The following is a 24,260-nucleotide window of genomic DNA, read 5'->3' as shown; positions in this document are numbered from 1 at the left end:
GATAATGGTAATCTGTATGGGGGAGACAGTTGTCAGGATGAGGGACCCTCAGGGACCCTAAGGGTTTTGGCAACTTCTTATTTCAGCCTAGGTGGTGTGTGTAAGGGGCCTCCTTTTCGGTTTAATCTTAGTGTCTCACATTATCACAAGCATTTTTTGGTTTTGCTTTTTTTTTTTTTTGAGACAGGGTTTTACTGTGCTGCCCAGGCTGGGGTGCAGTGGTGTGACTAGAGCTTACTGCTGCAGCCACGACCTCTTGGACTCAAGCAATCCTCTCACCTCAGCCTCTGGAGCAGCTGAGACCACAGGCACATGCCACCACCCCAGGCTACCTTTTTTTTTTTTTTTTTTTTTTGTAGAGACAGAGTTTTGCCATATTGCCTAGGCTGATGTCAAACTCCTGGGCTCAAGTGATCCATCTCCCTCAGTCTCCCAAAGTGCTGGGATTACAGGCGAGAGCCACGGAGCCTGGCCACAAGCGTTCCTTTAGTGTATATGTATTAAATACTCCAACAAGGACGAACAATGAGAAAATATTTAGGCCTTAAATATTTTCTAAGTAATTTATATCACACTCTTTAGAGAAGCACCTCTTCTTAATTTATTCTTTCCACATATTCTTCTCTGAATTTAATTCATAAATGTTATTGTCCAACATTCTCTAATTTGTGCCACTTTTTCATCAAACAAGGAAGATATGTGTGTGTCCCTGCACCCTGGGTGGCATGCTGCAAATTTTTCACTCCTGATAGTGCATAGTCCCTCTCTGGAAATCAGGTCAATTAGTAGTCTTCTGTATTTTCGCCTCCTGCCCCAGCGTATTAATACAGTGCTGCAGTACAACCCGAGCATAGCAGAGCTCTGACGAAATGAGCACAGAATGGTTTTCTGACAGTCGTTGGTGGCTGATGCTTGCTATTCCCCAGTGTGATGCTTAATGATGAGTGTCAACTTGACTGGATTGAAAGATGCAAATAACTGTTCCTGGGTGTGTCTTTGAGGGTATTGCCAAAGGACATCAACATTTGAGTTAGTGGACGAGGAGACTCAGACCCACCCTCAATCCGGGTGGCCACTGTCTCATCAGCTGCCACTGTGGCTAAGATAGAAGCAGGCAGAAGAACGTGGAAGGACTAGACTGGCTGAGTCTTCACGTCTCCATCTTTCTCCCGTGCGGGATGCTTTCTGTCCTCAAACATCAGACTCCAAGTTCTTCAGCTTCTGAACTCTTGGGCTTACACCAGTGATTTGCCAGGAGCTCTCGGGTCTTCAGCCACAGACTGAAGGCTGCGCTGCACTTGTGAGGTTTGGGGACTCGAACTGGCTTCCTGGCTCCTCAGTTTGCAGACGGCCTGTTGTGGGACTTCACCTTGCGATCATGTGAGTCAGTTCTCCTGAAGAACTCCCATTCATGTATACATCTATCCGATTAGTCCTGTCCCTCTAGAGAGCCGGAACTAGTACACCCAGGTGGGAGGTGCAGTTAAGGTTATAAATACCACCCGCCGGCTGGGTCTTGTGGCCACCGCATCTCTTACAGTGTTTATTTCTCCATCAGGTTCTGCAAAGCCTGTGTCCTTGCTGTGCTCTCCGTCTTCTCTCTCAATACCTGATGGCCAGAGTTGTTCTAGATCTTCTTTGCCTTTATAAATGGCTCCCTTCCCTCCTACACCTGATTCCTTCCAACGGGGCTCAGCAGGTGAAAGGGAATCCACAAAAGTCTTCTCTAATGAATATTGCTGTGATGCTTTTTGAAATTACTGATATTCCCATCATTTTCATTAAACAGTGAGGGTAGAAGCTTAGAGGCAACTCTTCCTGCAGAAGAACTGTTCCTTACTGCCTGCCCATATTTTAAATCTGCAAAGGTTGGCGATACATTGATATCCTGTGATGAGCTTATCCCACATCATCGGATGAGTTTTCTTCTGCTCTTTCATATTTTATCATGTGTAGGATTGTTTTTCCCTAGATGAATCTTGTACTGTTTGTTATATTTACTTGTTCTTATATATAGTGCCATATTGCCTAGGCTGAAAAAAATTTACTTATGCACTTATTTAGTGCCTCATTTGAAAAAAATAACAGTTTCAGTTATTGGAAACTCTAAAATACATTTTCGTCATGTCTGTTTTCTTTATTTTAAAAATGAAGTACCTTGGTATGTAACTGTGTTCATGTCACGACAGTTATAAGTTCTAGTCCAAAGCTCCTCCAAAGAAGCACCTTGTCTTACACATCTCAAAGGAATTTAGCTGATGAAATAATTTGAACTGATCAAGGAAGGGATAAAATCCTACTTTTTGTAGACTTTGTTTTCACATATGTATTACACATGGACTATATTATAACAATGTTTGCAAATATTACTTTTAAGTGTATTAATCACTGTTTCTTACAAGTAAAATGCTGAAATAAGCTTCTTGTAATGGGTGTAATCTGCAGAATCTTGCAGATTAGTATCACAGAAAGCATGTCTAGTTAATGCAACTATTATTTTCATGCAAATTTTGTGGGTCTTTACCAATAATACATATTTGTCACCACTCTACTTGACAGCAAAGAAAAGAAAAAATAATAAATATCTGAGAAAAGATCAGGTACACTTATACTACATAGGCAACGTTATCCTTTCATGTCATTAGTTGCCTTGCACTTTAAACCTGTGACAAAACACGACAAATTTTAGAAGGGAAAATACTGTAAGATAAATTATATACCTCTAAAGACTGTATTCCTATAAATTTAGTTGATAAATCTCAGCTTATTTAGAGTTTTGAAGAGATATTTTCTCTTCAATGAAGAAATCTCCATAACTGAATGATCTAAATTTCAATGACAAAAGAACTGTTAAAATATTTATAGAAAATCTTTCCTTTAACAATTTTAGGTCCGAAATATGATTTACTTTTTCATGAAATGGGAATATAAATAATCATACACACTTTTACACACACTTTATAAATTTAAAAGTTCTCAATCTATTTTATAAACTATATGTAAGCAACTATGTCACAGGATATGTTAAGAGCTACAGCGGTAAGAAAAAGTCAACAACCCTTGACATGGTGTAGGAAGGGGCAGGATGTCTTCCAGGAAGAGATGCTAATTCTGTTTAAAATTAAGAGACAATGGAGTAATGTAATCCCAGCTTTACCCTGGAAATTGCACCATTTATCATCTAGCATCAAATGTGTATGCTAGGACTGACTCATGTACACAGAAATGATTTCTGTTCTATAATAACGTTAATTGGTGAAATAAAATATGGGTTTAATTTCTAGCCAAGAAATGCTTGGTTAATCTAAATTAGTAATGTTTGCTTATGGAATTTCATACCCCAATTATTTCATGATGCTGTCCTTGAGATTTTTTTTTTTGTTGTTAAACTGTCTGCATGATACACATTTTGCATGCAATATTATTAAAACGTAGGGTATCTCCTTATTTTCTGATTAAAGTAAAATTTCCCAGTGTTTCTGTAAGGACTTTGGCAAATATTCTTGCTGCTTTATAAAACAAAATGTAAGAACCAGAAATCTTTGTAATCTTTCACTATGTTGATATCTTTTTATAGCAGATTTCTCAGGAATTACTGTTTGTTGTTCCAAATTGAAATTTTCCCTGCATAATCTGACATTCATATCTTCAAATCTGATGTGATAAACTGAACAATCTCTTTGTAAGTGATATTTTGTAAAGCTCATTCCGTATTTAGGACAAGTGAACACAAAGTCATCACCTTCAAAATAGCAAAGTAGTCATATCACATGTTAAATTGACTAGGGAAATTATAAATGTTTGAAAGTGTTTAAGTCTGGATTTTTCCTCAAGAACTATGAACTTTGGTTATTTATATTTGAAAGAAACTAGTTTTATGAATTGCACTTTAATTTTGAGATAATTATATATTCCTAGGCAGTTATAAGAAATAATACAGAAATATTGTATTGTCACTTGCCTAGCTTCCCCCAGTGGTAATGTTGGCCAAACTACAGGACAATATCATAACAAAAATATTGACATTGATATAATCCATCGAACTTATTCAGGGTCAGTTTTACTTTTTACATGAAAGTACACGATTCATTTAGTTTTTGTTTTTAAAATAAAATATCTGAGGGCCAAGTCTGTTGACTTAGTTAAGTTTTACATCTTATGCAAAGTTACTAAGACTTAGAGAGCTTTGAGAAGTGCAATGTTATTTCTAGAGTTAAATTTAAATAAAACACTTAAAGTCTGAGACTATTTTCTAGTTGTAAAAAGGGTTAAAACTGCATTGTAGATGTTCTTTTTCTTTCATTTTAAAACCTAAACAATGTTCTATTCTTTAAAAGTAGGTCTTCATTAATAAGCAAAGATTTGCTACCACTGTGATGAGAATAACATGTATGTATATTTTGGCATTTGGATACATTCGCCATGACATTTCTTTATATTTGAACTATTATTTCATATAAATAGAAGTCAAAAGAGATGTTATCATATGCTATAAAATAACTGTCTTCTATAATGTAGGATGCACTAGGAAAATAGTGAATAAAATATCATGTGCTGCTTTTGGCATTAGATTTACCACACATTAAGATAAATGGGTTCATTAACTTCTTCCACCCATCTTTTTTATTCTGGAGATTAACTTCATATTACTGTGATAAGGGGCAGATTGCAATCCTGCCTTCCTGATGATATATCTTCTTGTATGAACTCTTGCTAATGTAGATTAAGTAGTCTAGCAGATACAGTATTACTCATAAAATCGCTTTTCAGAACTTTTTATAGTTTAACGAACATTTGCCTATTTCCCAAATATATAGTGCAAGCATACTAAATATAAACTCAATAATCTGTATTTTATATACCTATTATAATTGTCTAACAATGTAATTTATCTATTTGAAACTAAATTAACCAACGATATTAACAAACATGTATGATATGGAAATTTTAGTTTTATGTCTTCATGGAAATATGTTTTCAGTCCTGTGTTTTAGTAACTGAGAGTTACATTTTTACTTGAATATTTAAATGTTATATGTAATTATCATAATAAGGCAACCTCCATCATGAATGAGTCCGGATTCGGTGAGGTGAAATGTCTTAGTTTATGTTTGTATAAATTGTATACAATATTGTATAAAATATTTTATCTGAATTTAGTTCTTTAGGTCAGATGGAAAAACCTCTCCTGCCCAGCCCTACCTCCAATAATTGGAAAATCTACTTACTGACATGTCAAGTCACTTTTCTTGAGGAATAAACTTCTAAAAATAGTAATCATAGAGTGAGTTTAGACAGAAATTCAGAAACGGTCAGCTAAAGTTAACTAGACCTCTGTTGTTCATTGCTATCATGGCTTTCGTTTTTCTGTCCAGCCAAAACTACTTCTAGTTGTAGTCCCTCCAAGTTTAATGCCTTCTTTCTTACATGCGTATTGCATGTTGTCACTTATAAGTAGGAGCTAAACAGTGGGGACACATGGACATAAACATAGAGATAATAGACACTGGGAAATCCAACAGGATTTGGATTATGTGTTATGTTATGTGCACAGGATTTCAAGTTAAGTCCTATGTGCCTATCAGTGGAGATCCATAATAATTATTTCCAAAATAATTTGAAACCTGGAAGTTTGAAATGCATTTTTGGCATATTTTATCAGGAAAAGTTGGAGAGAAGAGCGGAGATTTTCTAGCTGTCCTCTTGGTATGTTTGTTTGCGGATTAGCTTGCACAAGTTGACACATCCTGTGTCAGCCCTTAAACCCTTAAGCTGAAGTTTGGGGAGGGGAGGAATATCTGGACACATCCTTAAGTTGATTGATTATCGATTTAAAAGGGGAGCATATTAGTCTGTTCTCATGCTGCTAAGAAAGACATCCCGAGACTGGGGAATTTCTAAAGGAAAGAGGTTTCATTGACTCCCAGCTCCACAGGGCTGGGGAGGCCTCACCATCATGGCTGAAGGCAAATGAGGGGCAAAGTCACGTCTTCCACGGCGGCAGGGCAGACGGCGTGTGCTGAGGGGCAAAGTCACGTCTTCCACGGCGGCAGGGCAGACGGCGTGTGCTGAGGGGCAAAGTCACGTCTTCCATGGCGGCAGGGCAGACGGCGTGTGCTGAGGGGCAAAGTCACGTCTTCCATGGCGGCAGGGCAGACGGCGTGTGCTGAGGGGCAAAGTCACGTCTTCCATGGCGGCAGGGCAGACGGCGTGTGCAGGGGCAAAGTCACGTCTTCCATGGCGGCAGGGAAGAGGGCGTGTGCAGGGGACTCCCCTTTGTAAAACCATCGGATATCACGAGACTTATTCACTCTCAGGAGAACGGCGTGGAGAGTCACTGCCTCCATGATTCAATTATCTCCCACGGGCTCCCCCCACAGCCTGTGAGGGTCATGGGAGCTACAGTTCCAGGTGACATTTGGGTGGGGACACAAAGCCAAGCTTATCAGGCAGACCGTATTCATCGCCACCATCATCTTTTTACTTTATTGATCTTCTTTTCTAATTGCACATTCAGAGGTTATTTGTTTCATGGCTGTTACATGGGTGATGGTGGGGAACGGGCGTCTAGTGCACCTGTCCCCTAAATACCGAACATTATACTCCATAGGTAGTTTACTAACCCTTATTCCCCTGTAGCCCTCCCCACTTTTGGAGTCTTCAGTGTCTGGTATTTCCATCTTTATGTCCACGTTCCCCCATTATTTAGTCCCACTCGTGAGAATGTGAAATGTTTGATTTCCTGCTTCTGGGTTTGTCCGCTTAGCATAGTAGCCCCCAGCTCCATCCACGTTGCTGCAAAGGGCATGATTTTATGATTTTTATGGCTGTGTGGTATTCCATGGTGTATAAATACCACATATTTTTATCCAATCAACTGTTGACCACCAGCTTTTTAAAACAAACTTGATTGACTAATTGTACTGGTTGCGGTGACTTGTTCAACACTTTTGGGATTAAAAATACGTCCTCTGGCTTTGCATCCATGGATTCAACCAAGTGCTGATTGAAAATATTTGAAAAAATGAAAAACAAAAAAAGATAAAAATAATACAAATGAAAAACAATACAGTATAACAATTACATAGCATTCACATTGTGTTAAGTATCATAAAACTGCAGATAGTTTAAAGTATACAGGAGAATGTGCATAGATTATATACACATATTATACCGTTTTATGTAAAGGACTTGAGTATGTGCAGATTCTGAGGATGGTCCTGGAACCAGTGTCCCACAGGTATCAGGGGATGACTGTATTCAGACAGTCTGAAGCAAAACATTCTTAAACAAAAATCATTAGCCCATATAATATAGTTCTAATACTAACCCTGCTTATAAAACCTTTAAATTGCATGATATTTTCTTTAAAAAATGGTGATTTTTTAAAATGCATGATCATGTTGGTTGTATTTAATCTTAACTACATGTTCTAAAAGGGTCACCAAAATAAAACTGAAAAAAAAAAAAACCCATTCACTTTTAAAATACTGAAGTTGTGTAGCCTGTTTATAGAGGAGGTTACAAAAACAGAAAAGAAAGAAAGAAAGAAAAAGGTTCTTACATGTAGCGTTACACTGAAGCAATTGCCTTCAGAATACTTAGCATCCACTTACATTTGAGTCTTACAACATTCTGAGGAACATTTATGAAGGGAGGGTTGTGGATGTTTATGGTAATTTAAGGAGGTAGAAATCTTAAACATGCATCAGTAGATTATGAATTCAGAAGTGGTGATTGGTAGCACTTTATAATCTGCAAGTTGATTTGCTAAAGTCTACCCTATAACATAGGAAAGCATAATGTCAGATGTAGTAAATTGCAATTCTTGGACATATGTTAATAGTACACAGTTTCAATCCCTCATTAAAACAAAACAAAACAGCTAAAAATTATGGTGTTTTTTTTAAAAAAAAATTATGTTGTGTATGCATGTATATGTATTTAAACTGTTATTTACCTGAATATTCTGTCTACTTAACTTTGGATTTCCCCAAATTTTCTAAAGCCCAGTTAGAAACAAAATGAGATCTTAAAATATTTTATCATGAGAATCTGGATTCCCTTCCTTTGTATGTAGTGTTTTAACTTACCATCATCTCTCACCTTCTAGGGCCTTTTATTTATACGTGCTTCAACCTGATACTAGGCGTGCGTGGGCTTATTCAGACGTGCGCCACTCACAGCATGCAGTGCCTATGACATTGCAGAGTTCCTTAGAGCCATTCAGACTCTCCACCCTTGGGTTTATACTACACATTTGTTACTTCAGTAATCCAACGAGCATGATCTTCAGTACCTCAGGAGGAACAAAGCTTTGTATGCTTAGAGATGTTAGCATTTAGAAGCTTTGGAAGGTTAGACGTACTTTAAAGGAGACAAGCATTCTCCTTAAAATGTTAAAATATTTCTGTATTTACTTTATAAACATGTTCGTGGTTGACAAATAAGTCAGTTTCGGGTCACGAAAGGGGTCGTGCTGCACACTTCTGCATTTGGAATTATCCTCAACGTAGTAAGCTTTCAGGGTGACATTTAGATGGAACTTTTGTAGAAATATATCACTTTCTCGGGAAAGTATTGTGGAGTAGAACAGATTTATAGAGCTGGAACCACATTATACAGAGCTGTAGATCATTGCTGCCGACCAATGAGACCAGCTTTTTTTTTTTCCTTTTTGCAAATATTCACCAAATGTCCTTCTTGTCTTTCCTTGTTGAAGTAACGATTCAATTAGTTCTTTTTGTCTGAAAAATCAGATCATTCCCTGTTCTAAATCATTTTTCTTGATTTTTGTTCCTAATCTCATACCATAAACAAATGTTTTTGTTTAGATGTGTTTGTCAGGAATGACAGATTTAACAGCAAAGCATAAATGTGGATAGGCAGTTAAAAATCCAGTACAATAAATCACTGCATTTACCATGTGTTTGTGAAGGGTTATGATTAAAAATGGAACATGAGTGAGGTAGAAAAAGAGATCCAATAATGTTATTTTAGGAGGATAGTGTTATAAGGTTCAGAATTGTAATCATTATAAAGACCTTTTTTTTTTCCCTTTTTAAAAATTATACTTTAAGTTCTGGGATATATGTGCAGAATGTGCAGGTTTGTTACATAGGTATACACGTGCCATGGTGGTTTGCTGCATCCATTAACCCATCACCTACATGAGGTATTTCTCCTAATGCTCTCCCTCCCCTAGCCCCCCACCCCCTGACAGGCCCCGGTGTATGATGTTCCCCTCCCTGTGTCCATGTGTTCTCTTTGTTCACCTCCCACTTATGAGTGAGAACATGTGGTATTTGGTTTTCTGTAAAGAACATTTTTAAAAGGAAAACAGATACTATAGTTATTGCTACTGAATGTATTTAAAAGTTCTAATAAGTTCATGTTATAAATGTAATACTGCCTTTTGCATGAAACACCTAGTGTGTAATTATCAAACTCATGGCAACCTAATTGATGAAATAGGTAGAGGGACAATCTCTACTTGTTGATGAACATCACATATGAACTATCACACATCAAAACAACAGAAACTCTTTTATATATTTTTAAGACATTGTATCAAGGTACTTTGGTGTGATTTCCAACAGAAAAGGTAGAAATTTTTTTTTTTTTTAAAGACAATGTGATTTGAGTATTTGACTATCATCACTGACCATAACTATAGATCATTTCTATGCTCTTATAATCCAAAAACTACCTGTGGGAAAATTATTAGCAATCACATCTATGCTGAATGTTCATTCATATATGAATTAAAAAGCATTTTCACACAGAGACCTGATTTTTGTGTACATCAGAAATAGAAAAAATCCTAATATGGATATTGTATTAATAATCACATGTGGCGAAGGAATGAATAAGTATATCTGTAACCATAATCTTAAGAAGTGGCTTAACTTTTTGTAAACAATACAATTCATCTGCTGTTGCAGCTCTCTAAGGTTTATAAAATCATACCAGGGTGAATTATTTGAATCCGCATAGGATATTTTGGCTGCAGATCTGTTGTCTTCCGGGAAACACTGGCTTCCATAGAAGGTGGTCATTTTGAAGGCTGGCAGCGATTTCTGGTTGGTGATGGTCACCGAGGATTTTCATCCCTAACGATGGGAAGTATAAATATCCTCTGACCGCTGTGGCTAATGTGGGTCCCTTGACAGCTGTTAGTACCAAGTCCAGGGTTTTTGCATAAGGTATCACACCAATGTTACAAACCTCGAATTGTTTCAAGTCAGGAATAGGCATCTCCTTCTTACTGTTGTGTGAAAGATAATTAACAGATCTTGTCTGTGACTCTCAACTTGGAAAACTGATTTATTATGGGCAGAGAAATACGGGAGAATAAGAAATCTCATGATCACCCCTGTTCCCACTGTGGAATTTGATTTAATGTTCTTCTCCCTCGGACAGCAGTCAGTGTTTCAATATTAGAAATTCTAGAAGCATGTTCTTGCTACAGTTTCACCCCAAGGACAAGATTATTGCAAAACTCTACTTGATTTGAGGATTTTATTTTCCCTGGTACAATTTGCAGTCACCTGGAAAGTGCCATGTTTATTTATGTTCTTCTTCTTTATAAAGATTGTGAAAAATCAATGTCAAGGTAAATTCACATGTGCAAATTCTCAGCAACAAGTTAATTCCGTGTCAAACTTTAAAAAATATTGTCGTTATCATTCCTAAAACCAATTTTTAGAAGCTGAAATTTTTTTACTGAATAAATTCAGGTAAAGTGCATGCTTGCTTTGAACACCTGCCTCCTGCATCTCATGGTCAGCAACCAAGTTAATAGTTAGGAAATGCATCGCGTTTCAGCTGAGTTGTTGGAGCGCTCTGTGTTTAAGTATAGTCTCATTATTCAGACTGGGATTTTCTTTTTTTGGTAAGATGTATTTTTGGCTTTTAAAGGAACCTGTAGTCATTGTTTACTCTGTAACTAAGGGTGGACACAGATATAAAACGTTGTTTGTCTCTATTTTCTGTATTTGACTGGGAGTTATTAAAGAGTTGTTTGATAGTAGAGGTGTGTTCTGTTGAAATTTGGAGGAAAAAAACATATTTTATCTAGATGAACTTGCTTACCAAATACGTTTTGATATACAGCTGGAAGCACCAGAAATTTCCCTCCTGGAGAAAGTAAAGTCACACTTATTAATTGTATTAGTTTGATGCAGCTGCTGTAACAAATTACCTCTAATGGCTTATCCCCCACAAATCCATCATCTTATAATTATGTAGCTTAGAAATGCAACAAGGGTCTCAGTGGGCTCAAATCAAGGTATCAGCAGGACTGAAATCCTGTCTGGAGGCTCTAGAGGGTCCATTTCTTTCTTTCTTTCACCAGCAGGGGCCACCCGCATTCTTTGGCCTGTGGTCCCGCAGCATCTTCAAAGCCAGCAACGTTGCTTTGCTCCATTTCTTTCTTCCGTAGTCACATCTCCCTCTGACTCTAGCTCTTCAGCTTCTCTTTCCCGTTTTAAAGGAGGATTCTGATGTCACTGGGCTTGCTAGGATGACTCCAGATAATCTAGCTATTTTGAGGCTAGCCGGCTAGCAACCATAACTTTCCCTGCGCCATGTAACCTCACGTATTCGCGGGTTTACAGAGATTAGAACGTGGACATTCCTGGGGGATATGGCCTAATTCTGCCTACCACACAAATGGAGCCAACTTTTAAAACAGTCTTTGAAACGCATAACTGATTTTTGGGTGCAATAGTAAAATTTAAATATTGATAAGGTAATCAAAACAGTGCATCTAAAGTAATTTGTTTAAAAAGTTAACTTAAAAATTTCAATTGAAACATAATTTTTTATCAGAAATTCCAGCAGAGTTCTGTGCTGTCTAACGACTTCACTAGTGTTATCCCCAAACAATTACAGGTGTAAGAGTCACTATAGTTTTACAACATTAGCAAAACATTGTACCAGGTTTTGTCAGTCATAAAATGAGGAATTTCAGATCCAAGTTTCTCCCTCCTTCATTGCTATGAAGTGAAGTCGATATGCAATCTGACCTGGCATTCTTCTTCCTACTTGGGATTAGCGGCATATGCTTCTGTGAGGGCTTTGGGCTTAAAGTTAAATCCATAGATACATAAATCTGGAATAAACCTCAGAGAATTTTTAGGCTAAACATTTTATTCTAGATATGAGGAGACTGAGACAGACAAAGGTGAAGAGGCTACAGCTATGGGTCACATTGGTATTTCTAGGTAGGACTGGGACTGTGGTTCATACTTGAATCTTTTAAACACCTCCCAGCTATCAGCTCAAACACATGCCTGGCAACAAACAACATATTCCTTGGTGTGACCTTGTTGAGCATCTCCTTTGCCTAGATTATTTTTATTTGCTCATTGGGAGCTTATATCATTAGGAGTCCCCCATTATTCTAGATAACTTCATTTAGGTTAACTCTAGCTGGTTCCAAGATCAAGAGGTATCAAAGAATACTAGGAGCTCCCGCAAACTTGAGCAGGGAAAAAGAAGCAGGCTTGGAGGTTGTGCTTCCCGAAGCAATGTCAGGCCTCACCCCTTGACTGCTGTCATGAAGCTACGACTGTACTGCCTGACCCAGGGCAAAAGCCCCTCCTGCCAGAGCCTCTGCCACCACAGCTTCTCAACGCTGGCAGTCTCTGCTAGGCACTGGCACCCTCATGAAAAGGGTGCCTGGATATCACCTTCTTCAATAATGTCTCTTTTAAATAAAAATCTCAGGAAGATTTGTAGGCCTGTGTTCTAGATTTAAGGGAAATCGGGTTTTTGCTTTCATCTTAGAGAAGAATTCATAGGGTGAAATTTTCCCAGACACAGGCACAGCGTTCAAAGAAGTACAGATCAAAAAGCAAGAACAAGGTTAGCTGTAGGGCTGTGAGAACATAATCATTGCTTGGCCCTAGCAAATCATAGCTTTGTTTGTTTTTCCCCAGATAATGCCTTCTAGGCCACCAATTCACATGACTGCATGGTGAGAAGGCGGAGAAAACGTTTGGGGAGATTTCAAAATTGTTAAAATCATGTATGTTGGAGTTAATATAGGAGAAAATTATGCCTACTGATACTGATATTTGTCTATATCTTTTTTAACAATCAGAGTTCATTTAAGTGATTTTCTATTCATAAATTAGAAAGCAATTACTGTAAGGTTTTGATTAAGCTTATTAGATTCATTCATTCTAAAAGCCTGGTTACATTTTGTCACTTATCAGCTCATTTAAACAACAGATACTCAAGTACTGAACCTATGTTTACGTAAGGTAACGCTAACTATAGTCTTTAAAGGGAAATGGTTCACCATATTTGGCAGCTGTGAAAAAGTTTTGCATTGTTAATCCTGAGTACAGTGTAAGGTGGCAGAAGGCATGGGCCTTTTGTGTTAATGGGCAAAGTCTAAAAATAGCTGCCATTCACTGAGTCCATAGCATAGGCATTGCTCCAGTAATTTTTGTGTGTGTGTATGTGTGCTACCCTCCCCGTTTTTTTTGAGGCAGAGTCTCACTTTGCTGCCCAGGCTGGTGTGCGGTGGTTCAGCGATGGCTCACTGCAGCCTTGATTCCCTTTGGGCTCAAGTAATCCTCCCACCTCAGACCCCTGGGTAGCTGAGACTACATGTGTTGCCACCACACCTGACCCATTTTATTTTATTTTTTGTAGAGATGAGACCTCACTCTGTGATCCAGGCTTGTCTTGAATTCCTGGTTTCAAGCCATCTTCCCATTTCAACCTCCCAAAGTGCTGGCATTACAGGCATGAGCCACTGTACCCAGCCTATGTTAACTTTTCTTTCTACCAGACTTTTGAGATATGTGCTAAGCTTATTCATACACTGAGATATACTTGACAAAGGTCACTCAGCAGACTTATGGCAGAGTAAAATCTCTGTACATCTGTTTTGTCTCCTGTGTACATGTGCTTTGCTTAATACCCTGCCTTTAAGTGGAATTGGTGTGTGTGAATATAACTAAGCAAATTATACCACAAGAGTGATGGCACAGTCCTCTTGTGATTATTTTTTATTACATAAGCCTTCTCTATAGCAGACTAGAGAGTTTCCTCTGGCTTTGGAGAAGTAAGCTGCTGTGTTTTGAGAGGGCCATATGGCCAGGATCTGAAGGTGGCCTCCAAGAGTTGAAAGCAACTCCCGTTGGCACCCAGCAGAGAAACAGGGACTTCAGTCCTCTCACTGCAAGAAGCTGAACTCTGCCATCAATCTGAATGAGACTGGAGAAAGACCTCCAAGTTTCATATGGGAATTGCAGACTGGATGACACCTTGATTTTAGCCTTGGGAGACCCAGAGCAGAGGGTCAGGTTGAGCCACACTCAGATTCCTGACCCATGGAAAATGTGAAGTAATGCACGTGTGTTGTGTTACGTTTCTAATTTTATTGTACTCTGTTATGCAGCAAGAGGAAACTGACACATATTGTGCAGGTTACACGACTGATGAGGGGCTAAGTATTTTTCTGAGAAAGCTTGGCTGCAAATCCTCTGGCCTCTCCCATTATAGATTGTTGCCTTCAAATTCGAGGAATCAGCAGTGAACCAGTCCAGGGAACTAGCATAGCCCTCATACTCTGGGCCAAGCTACCAGGTAGTTCAACTCTCATTAGAGAATTATGATTTGGTCCTCTGATGACCACATTTAAAGGAAAATTATTGGTGATTTGAAATTTATCTGAATACTAAGATATTACTAGCTATCTAACAATCCTTAAAAAGAAAGAAAGATTTTCTAATAATTACTTTTATTCCTTTAGCAAATATAGGTACATCCGAATCAGGTCTTTTAATTGTAAACTGATTTTCTTTTAATGCAAAATAAAAATTGGGGGCCTGAAAGAATACATACAATGTAAAATCACAATAGAGCTAAGGTATTTTAGGAAGTATCTATTCACGGCAACTTGAATCTGTGCTCCTGGAAATAACATTTAAAAATAAAAAAGAGAAATATCTAAATATTTTAAAGGGTGTATGTACCTATTAGTACGTATCTTTTCCAATTTTATTTCAAATGTGCCATGCCGCCACAAAATAAAGATATGATCTTTCTTTCTTTCTTTCTCTTTCTTTCTTTCTTTCTTTCTTTCTTTCTTTCTTTCTTTCTTTCTTTCTTTCTTTTTCTTTCTTTCTTTCTTTTTCTTTCTCTCTCTCTTTCTTTCTTTTCTTTCTTTCTTTCTTTCTGCTTGACTTCTATATCTTTGTAACAGGAGTATAACAGAGATTATATGTATAGTCATTAATCAATATGCATTCCAGATTGTTATTATATTGAGTCCATATATAAAGAAATAGATAAGTTGAAACAACTTTAAGAAAGAAATGAAGCAAAAGTGGTTAATAAATATAATAGCATAAAAATTATTGTAAGAAACTGAAAAATTTGTAGCCCATAAAGATTTCATTAATGTAGTGATAGACACAGGCTCCGTATCTCTCCATTGTCAAAATTAACTAGATTTCCTCCCAAAAAAGTGCTTTAAACAAATCATTGTGGTTGCTCGTCCTAGAATTATAGAATATGTTTATCTTTGCTTAGTTGTAAAGTAGTAATTAGTACTTATTCCCAGGATATTTTAAATAATGTGTGAGACCAATTTACAATCTCAAGGAAGATGACTACAAAGTGACTTTTAAAAAACTGTGTATATGATTCAAAAATCATTCGTAAAGACATAACAGTCGTGTTGTGTTGACTAATTACTACCGAATCGATACCAAAGATTGTTGGCCACTAATTAACCATATTTTGCAGTATAAGAAACAAAATCTTTGGCAAATTCTGTCTGTAAAAGCATCAGAAACCTAAAAAGCATCTACTTAGAAAATAAAATTTCCCTTATAATACCGTTTCCTCCAAAGGGGTATATTTTTATAATATTAGGGAAGAAATAAAAATTATTTGACAAAGCAAAAAAATACAGCCTGACATGAGTTTTCATATTCATACCAATTTTTAAACTAAATATATGCTTATATATATACATACATATATGCTGCCATTTCAAGTTTTACTTAGACATGTTGATTCGGTGAAGTGGTTATTCCAATTTTTGTCTGAAATATTTTAGACTATTTAAAGAATAGTCCCTATATTGAAAAATTGTCCATCCCATGGCAGTGCAGACAATAATCTTTCTCTACTCCTGTATTATTCCCTGCTCTCAACAACTGCTTTTAGTCGGTGTTCTTAATTGAACCCTAAATACGACTTAGGATTGTTTGCTTTTGCTTTGTGTTCCAAGAATTCTCACTTTAAATCCATCTAAGGTTACAACAGCCTCTGTAGAGAGCACAATTTATCATGCAGCTTTTATACAAATGTGACATGATCTCATTATATTTCTGCCAATGGATTTTATCGCTTTAATAATCCTTTGCAATATTTATAGAATGTCATGATGAATCATATTATATTTATCATATCACACAATAAATAGCATGACATGCTAATAAATCACTCCATTTTGGAGAGCGTTGAAATTATTCTTTGTAAGCTTGCATCAAAATGATTAGTCGGCATCCAGTCTCTTTATCAGATCTGTAGTCTTGCACCAATTTGTAACTTAGAAAGGGTAATGCAAATGAATACTCAAAAGTATTTAATTATTTGCTAATTAATATTGTACATAAGTTAACTTCTTTAGTTGTACAAAATATTAAATTACAAAACCAAATATTTTTTATGATGAATCATTTTCTTAAGAATAATACAATAGACATAAGACTAATAAGGCTTTGCAAAAACTGAGATGTTTATTGAACATTTTTCAAATTAGCAAGAATAAATTTAAGAGAAAACTTTATTTTAAGGATATTAGAATCCACAGAGAAGAAAGGAATAGAGAAATATGAGGTAGTCTGCCAATTTTATATGCGAAAAAACAGGCTCACCTGTGTTACGGAACGCAATCAGTTAGACTGACAAAGAAATGAAATTAGAAATTAGGTTTTCAGACATTTATCTTAGTGGTACTTTATAATAAGTTCTTTCCTGTTCTCTTTAAAATTTCATGTTTATTAAGTTTTAAGAATTTAAGAAATAATATTTTATATAAATATTAAAAGATAATTTAACTGATAGACATAATCAAGTTAGCTTAGATTGCATCAGAATCTTTTGGAATCCAGCTGTTATCTTCTTGGCTGCATGTTTGAAGGCAGCAATTTCTTTTCAATTGCCTTTTTGCTTTAATGTGAATTCTTTATTAGCTCTTTTGAAACAAAGACACTTTCCATGGACAAATGCGAGTCTCAGCTCAGTGACTGTAGAGTTCTGAGGTTGTATCAGGCTGACCTAGGAAGCCCAAGGCAACAGCTGAACAAAGTGGTTCAGGCTCTGAATTCTGGAGTCGGCTTTTTTGGTTTGAATCCCAGATTCGATGCAAATCAGAAACGGGATCACAGGCAAGTTGTCTGATTTCTCTAAGCCCCAGTTCCCTTCTATTAAAAACGGGGCTAAAAAGAATACAACACAGCTCACATCTGTTGTGTGATTAATTATTGTATATCAAGATCAGAGGAGGACAGTATCTGCATAATAATCATCAACAAATAATAGATATTGTGTATACTAGTAACAAGGAGTAAGAGGAATCTTTTTGAACAAATGTTTGGAAAACATGGTAGAAATTGGCAACCAAATTTAGTCCGATAATTACAGAATTCCTGCGATTCACTGCTTTTCTTTGCAATAGAGTATACCAGAGCCTTGGAATTGTTTAAAAAAAAAAAAAAGATTGTTTACCTGAAGATCCATAAATATATCAGGCTCCATACAATTAAGTAGAAAAATAATCTCTTTTTTATATTCTTCTTATCCTGTAGCATTTAACTGTACTTGGTGTCACATCAAAAACTTTTCCGAGAGGACCTGGTTTCTTCCAATTACAAAGTAGGAAATGTATTTTTTTTTGTAAAGTTTCACCAGTGCTCTAGTTACCAATATTTATTTTTGCCTTCTAGTCTTGTCATATGAGAAATCTCATTGAAAACTACAATACCCTCTAGTGTACATGATTGCATATTGTTTAAACATTAATGTTGTTTTAGGATTTTTATGCTTAGATAATGACAGAATTTTCAAAGCAATAAAGTCATTTTTTTCATTTATTTGGCAAACTTACTGAGCATGTAATATGTGATAGATAGTGATTTAGCTGCTGGATATATAGCAGTGAACAATAGGCAAAAATAGACACCAGTTTTAAAAATCTATTATTTAGAGAGGTAAGACAATCCTCAAAGAAAGTAGTTAAAAGTCTTAATATGTCATGTGTTGGAAAGTGCTAAGGAGAAGAGAGACACGGAGGGTGGAGGGTTACATGGTCAGGAAACACTTCATTCAGCAGGTGAACTGTGAGCAAAGACACGAAGGAAAAGAGAAGACAAGCCACGCAGAACAGCCTGGTTGTTAAGAGCATAGACTTTGCAGGTAAAGAGGCCTGCAGGTGTCTGGTGTGTTTGAGGGAGTTGGGAGTTCTGTGTGACTGGGCTGCAGTCAGCTAAAAGACGGTGAGAGCAGAAGGAGACAGTCGGGTAATGGAGCCAAATTAGGTAGCTCCTGTAGGCCTCTGTAACATCTCAGACTTTTACTCTGAATGAGATGGAAAGCCACTGAAGAGTTTCATGCAGCCGTACCTTACGATCTGGCTTAATATGAGAAAATATCACTGTGGGTGCTATGGAGACGGTGCCCTACGAGGCCATGGCGTGTTCATAGGAAATGCTAAGCCTTCTACCTGTGCGCCAGACACTATCACCTCTCAACTAATGCAGAACATTATTCCGCCAACTTTTCCCTTTCTTCTGCATCGTCAATTCTCCTCTTTCTAATTAATAATATTATTCATGGGCAAACATGCTGCAATTATTCCTATTTTAAAATACCTTTCCATATCCTACAAATCTGTCAAGATACCGCCTCCTTTCTCTGATCCTCAGAGCGAAACTCCATGCGCCCATTGTACCCCAATCCTTTCATCTTGGCTGTTAAAGGTTCCACCCCAATCTGTCTTCTCCTTTTCTACTTTCCAAAATTTGTTGTTGCCAAGGACAACATTGATCTCCATATTCTTCAACTTTTAGTCCCTTTTACAGAAGCTGACATAGGTAATCACTGACTTCTCCTTAAAGCATGTTTCCACTTGGATTGCAGGCCACTGTGTTGTCGACTCTATTTACCGTATTAGCTGCTGCTTCCTGCGTTCCTTTGTTGACCACCATCTTCCTGATTTCTCAATTATTTCCTTTATTTAAACGCATTTTCTTTTTATCTCAGATGGTGTCCTGCTTTAACTCCATGGGTATACTGCCAATTTTCAGGTTTTTAATCCTCAGCCTTCATTGTGCTGTAGAACTCTGGAGTTGTACATTCAGCTACCTAGTTGATATTACCTCTTGAAATCTAATAAGTAACTCAAGGTTATTATTTGCAAAATTGACCTCTGATTTTCTCCCTAAACCTCGTTCTCCCACAACTTGCCCAGCTCAATAAATGACAATTTAATCTTCAATTATTTAAATCAAACTCTCTGAAGTTATCCTTAACTATTATTTTTATTTTTCCCAGACTCAATCCATCAGGAAATCCCGCAAGTCTACTTTTAAATTGAATATCAGTTGAAGTAATTTTATACTGATACTACACTGGTCTAAACACCATCAGCTCTCGGTGGAATATTACCTTAGTTTCCTATTAAATCTGGAGCCAATGAAGACAGATGGCAGGCTTATTGCTAGTTGTTGTTGTTTTTCTGAAAGAAATAAATTATTGTAATTTGGTGGGTCTTAAATAACTGATTTAGAAATTATGTAATCTCATTAAAAATACCTACACTATTTTATGAAAATTAGAAATAAACTGTATTTAGTAAAGTCTTGACAAGTTCTTTCTGTGTGAGTTTTAATGGTGAACTCTTGCTCAAGAACAAAGAACACGTTCAGACATGTTAGCTAAGGGAAATTCTAAGCTAAACTCAGAGAGAAGAGGGCTATTGCTTTATTTGAATTTGGGATTCTTTGAGAGTCTTAAAGTCACAAAAACAAGTGTAAAAAGGAACCATACAAATATCTCATTAGTCATCTAGTTTTTAATATACTGTCTAACCAAGGGTTGCATTTCTTGAGTCAAAGGTAACATTTTATGATTCATAATGTCTACATTGCTAAAATTTTAAATTTGGTCATAACATTTGATTGGTTCTCCTTCCTAATTGCAATTTCAGGGCCTGTAGTTTTCCTGGGTTGATAATTATTCAGATGAATGATTTATCCATTTAGATAAACATCAACTGGTTCTAATAATTTGCTATTACTGTTTATGTCAGGTTGGTGAGTCATAATTGCTTTCTTGAGATCTTCTGTTTGTCAAAACTGTTCTTTAGATTCCCACAAAACACTTTCGGAGTTAGAATTTCATTTTTAAAGATAAATGGAAGAACTCAGAAATTAATTTGACCCCTTTGCTGACTTGCCATCCTACTTAATTACTACAGAGTTAACTGTAAAAGCTATTATCTCATCAGCAACTATCTAATTTATAGTATCCTATATTAAGTATAAAATATTATGAACTGGTTGGGTTATCTGGCTTTATGTTATGTAATTGCCCATTCAAATTTTTATTTCAACCAGGTTTATGTGCTTTGTGACATTTAGGATATATTCATATTTTTAGGTATTTCTTGTTTTAGTAGAGACTGATGTTCTTTAAATACAAGCTTTGATTTCTATCAGCATTGTGAGCAATTTGCTCATTTTCTAATTGGACTTTTTCAGATCATAGAAAAATTAAGGAATGATACTGTCATTTAATTTCACTAAGAGAGTTGGAAAACACCAGTAATGATTTACAAGTTAAGGAAAGTAAACAGATGCTTTAAAAAAACATATTTTTAATGATTATCATCTTATTATTAATTAAAAGCTGATTTTTAAGAATGGAAGCAAATGTAGATTTACAGACTCTTAATGTCAAACTAACACCTCTTTCTGGTAGTTTAATTTACTTTTGTTCACTTTCTTCTTCATGTAAGAGTAAAAACTGTTTTGTGGAACACACTTCAATACAAAAGAAAGCTTGTTAATAGTTGTTCTACAGTGTATATTCTCAAAGCCATGTTATACCACATCTTTTCATACTTTATAAGTCAGTGGCTTAGTACATTAAAAAATGAAGTTTCTTAAAACACTTGTGATTTTTTCACACGTACTGTGTTCTAGCATTCTAGGAGTGTTTTGGTAGATTTAAAGATGGGTTTGCTGTGTCACACTACAATCTAAGAAAGTTTTCCTTGGCTTTTAAATCTAATCTCTGAGGCTGGATAGTAGACTTTCTTTCCTCTGCAAAAAAAGTCTTTGTTGGATTTTTTTTTCCTTGAGGCATATCAAATTCTTATTTCCTTTGGGATATAAAGAAATAGAGATTCAAAACATTGTATATAAACTTTTTCATATTTTACCCCCTATTTTGTGGAGGAATGTTTCAAAAAGTAGCCAATGCTATATTTCTTTTTTTTTATATAGTAAAAACAGTTTTTATTTTGTTTTATTTTTTATTTTTTTATTATACTTTAAGTTCTAAGGTACATGTGCACAACGTGCAGGTTTGTTACATATGTATACATGTGCCATGTTGGTGTGCTGCACCCATTAACTCGTCATTTACATTAGGTATATCTCCTAATGCTATCCCTCCCCCAGACCCCCTCCCCACAATAGGACCCAGACAGTGCTATATTTCTTAGTTGTATTTTATTTTTATTTTTTCTTCATATTATGTTGAATATAAAATAAAACTTGAGAGATGCGCATACCAGTTTATTCAATAAGGCCTTTTCTTTATATATACTCCTAGACAAATTTTAGCAGAAAACTCAGAAACTTGTACTAAATTAAAGCTTGGTTTTTTTGTTTCGTTTTGTTTTTTAAGACCTACAAACTCCTCTTGTATCAGCACACTTCATATTATGGCTGAAGCTGTTATCAGAAATACTATTTCTTAATATCATATATTATTCTTTAAAGCGCAACAATTTAATACAACCATGTTTATTAAGACCCTCACAGATCAAGAGCTGAGGGTCTTTATAAATGGAACATAAAGGATGACAGACATAGGGCCAATGGCCTCAAGCAATGCTCATGAAACCCCTTTGCAGAAATGTGGTCAGGCCTCAGAGGCGGGAAAGTTGTACTAAGAAGTAGAAAGTTGACAATTGTTTCTCTACCTAGTCAGACTTCTGTTTCCTCATCTGTCAAGTGAAATCAATAATAGAAACTACCTCCCAGGACAAATGATGTGATGGATATAAAGCATTCTTACCCTTTGGCACATAGTAATTTTTCAGTGTTCCACAAGAAACCTTTATTTTGTTTTATTTTATTTCGTCCCTATTCCTTCCGCAGTCATTTGAAACGTTGGAAGGAAGGTGAGTGGACCGATCTGCCTACTGCTCTTGTATTGTTGCTGAAATGTGTAGGGGAGGCTGCTCTCCATGCTTCAGTCTAGTATCATCATTTCATATGTGTGTCTTGAATATTTTTAAAACATTTGATTTACTTAAAAACTTAAGCCTAACTGATTTGTGAACTTCTCAGAATGAGTATTCTTCTTAAAATGTCAAATAAATAAGAAAATTAGCAGAATATAAGGAAGACAATTATCTGAAAACTGAACGGTAAGTTAAATCGGAGTGCAGCCAAAGGCGCTTGGGACGCTAGAGCTGTTACAAGTGAGCTTTGAATTTATGTCAAGCGTCCTGGTACATAGAAAATTAGGAGTCTTTGTCTTACCATCTTATAAAATAAGTTATACAGGTTCAGCTAGAGAGGGAAGCAGTGTCCTGACAGATGTGGATACGGGTTGCCTTTTAAAACCGTTTCTAACGAAGGCATTGCCTTGAGCTCGCCCTCCCGTGGGGTGTGTCTGTGGAGCCCACGTGGAAATGCGGAGCTGAGGCTCCGGGCCCACGAAGGCCATTTCCCCTCTTCGGTTTCATCAGGTAACAGGGCGCGGGTGGTTGGGGGAAGCTCGGCCCAGTCCCGACACTTCAGCCCTGCGGCAATGAGAAGGGAGGAAGCCGAGGAAAACTTACTCCGTTAAGGCAGCGGCACGAGAGAAGAGGAGCACCGTGGTTTGCTCAGGATTTAAAAATATTCAGCCAGACTACCCACAAGTAAATGTGGCCCAACTATTGGTAATGGGTAATCAGATTAGAGTTTCCTCCCTTCTTAGAGGGGTAAGAAATGGGTAAAGAGACGGACAGAGGTGCCAAAACATATCTTTTCTTAATTTGTCATCAGGAAAAATACTTATGAGTAAAAAGGAAGGAATTAAATGAAGTTAAACTAGTATTGAGTGAGATGGATCGATATGTTAGGTTAAATCCTTGCCGTTAATCTGGAGGAATTAGTATAAAGTAAAATATAAGACCATTTATAGTAAACTAATCAATAAAGTGAATATAAAGGCAGATAGCCCACATATGCTAGTTTTTTAATGAAAAAAGAAAGTTCTGTTTCAGATATGGCCCTTCGAAGTATATGTAAAGAAGACTCAAAATAAATTGATCAAAAAATGGCAAGTAACATGTCAGATTACTTTTAAAAAATGTTCCTTCAAGCAAAAATTAATGAAATGATGGTAGTTGTATATAAAGAAAAAAATATGTGACAACAGGGTTTTTCATATTCACTAGAAACATACTTGGGAGATGAGACCTAACCCAGTAGGAATGAATATGAACAAAAATAGAAGACATTCACACACAAGTGATAATTTATGAGACATGAACTTGATCGTGTTGATCCTGCTGAGTTCTCTGTTGAAACGACATAGCTTCCCCCATGATCTTCCCACAGCCTGTTTGAACTGTGCTCTGCTTGCCTGGAGCCGTGTCGCCCTTGCTTTCCGTGCCGGGGCCACCTTGTGATGGCTCATCCGGTATCTACGAGGAGTAACTTCCAAGGCTGAGAGTGGCCAGGGGAGGAGGAAAGATTGTGTCCTTGTTACCAGGAAAGCAAGGTGCACTGGTAATAACTACAGCCTGAATGTGACGAAAGGCAGAGTAGAGAATCTCTGACATCATTCCAAATCTAGGAGTTTCTTTTCATTTATTATTTATTAATTTATTTATTTTAAAATTATACTTTATGTTCTAGGGTACATGTACACAACATGCAGGTTTGCTACATATGTATACATGTGCCATGTTGGTGTGCTGCACCCATTAACTCGTCATT

At 36.6% G+C, this 24,260-nt stretch overlaps 1 long non-coding RNA gene across 1 annotated transcript in view; it reads left to right on the top strand.

The window, feature by feature from the left end:
* The window catches only part of LOC144339555 (uncharacterized), a 168,812-nt gene extending 155,801 nt beyond the window's left edge, over nt 1–13,011 (top strand). Inside the window, exon 3 of the long non-coding RNA XR_013414606.1 lies at nt 12,945–13,011. This is a non-coding gene — a long non-coding RNA (uncharacterized LOC144339555). The remainder of the gene's footprint in view (nt 1–12,944) is intronic.
* Nucleotides 13,012–24,260: the final 11,249 nt, after the last annotated feature.

This window comes from Macaca mulatta, chromosome 2, assembly GCF_049350105.2.
Source record: "Macaca mulatta isolate MMU2019108-1 chromosome 2, T2T-MMU8v2.0, whole genome shotgun sequence".
NCBI lineage: Eukaryota > Metazoa > Chordata > Mammalia > Primates > Cercopithecidae > Macaca > Macaca mulatta.
This window is presented reverse-complemented; position numbering and strand designations above follow the sequence as displayed.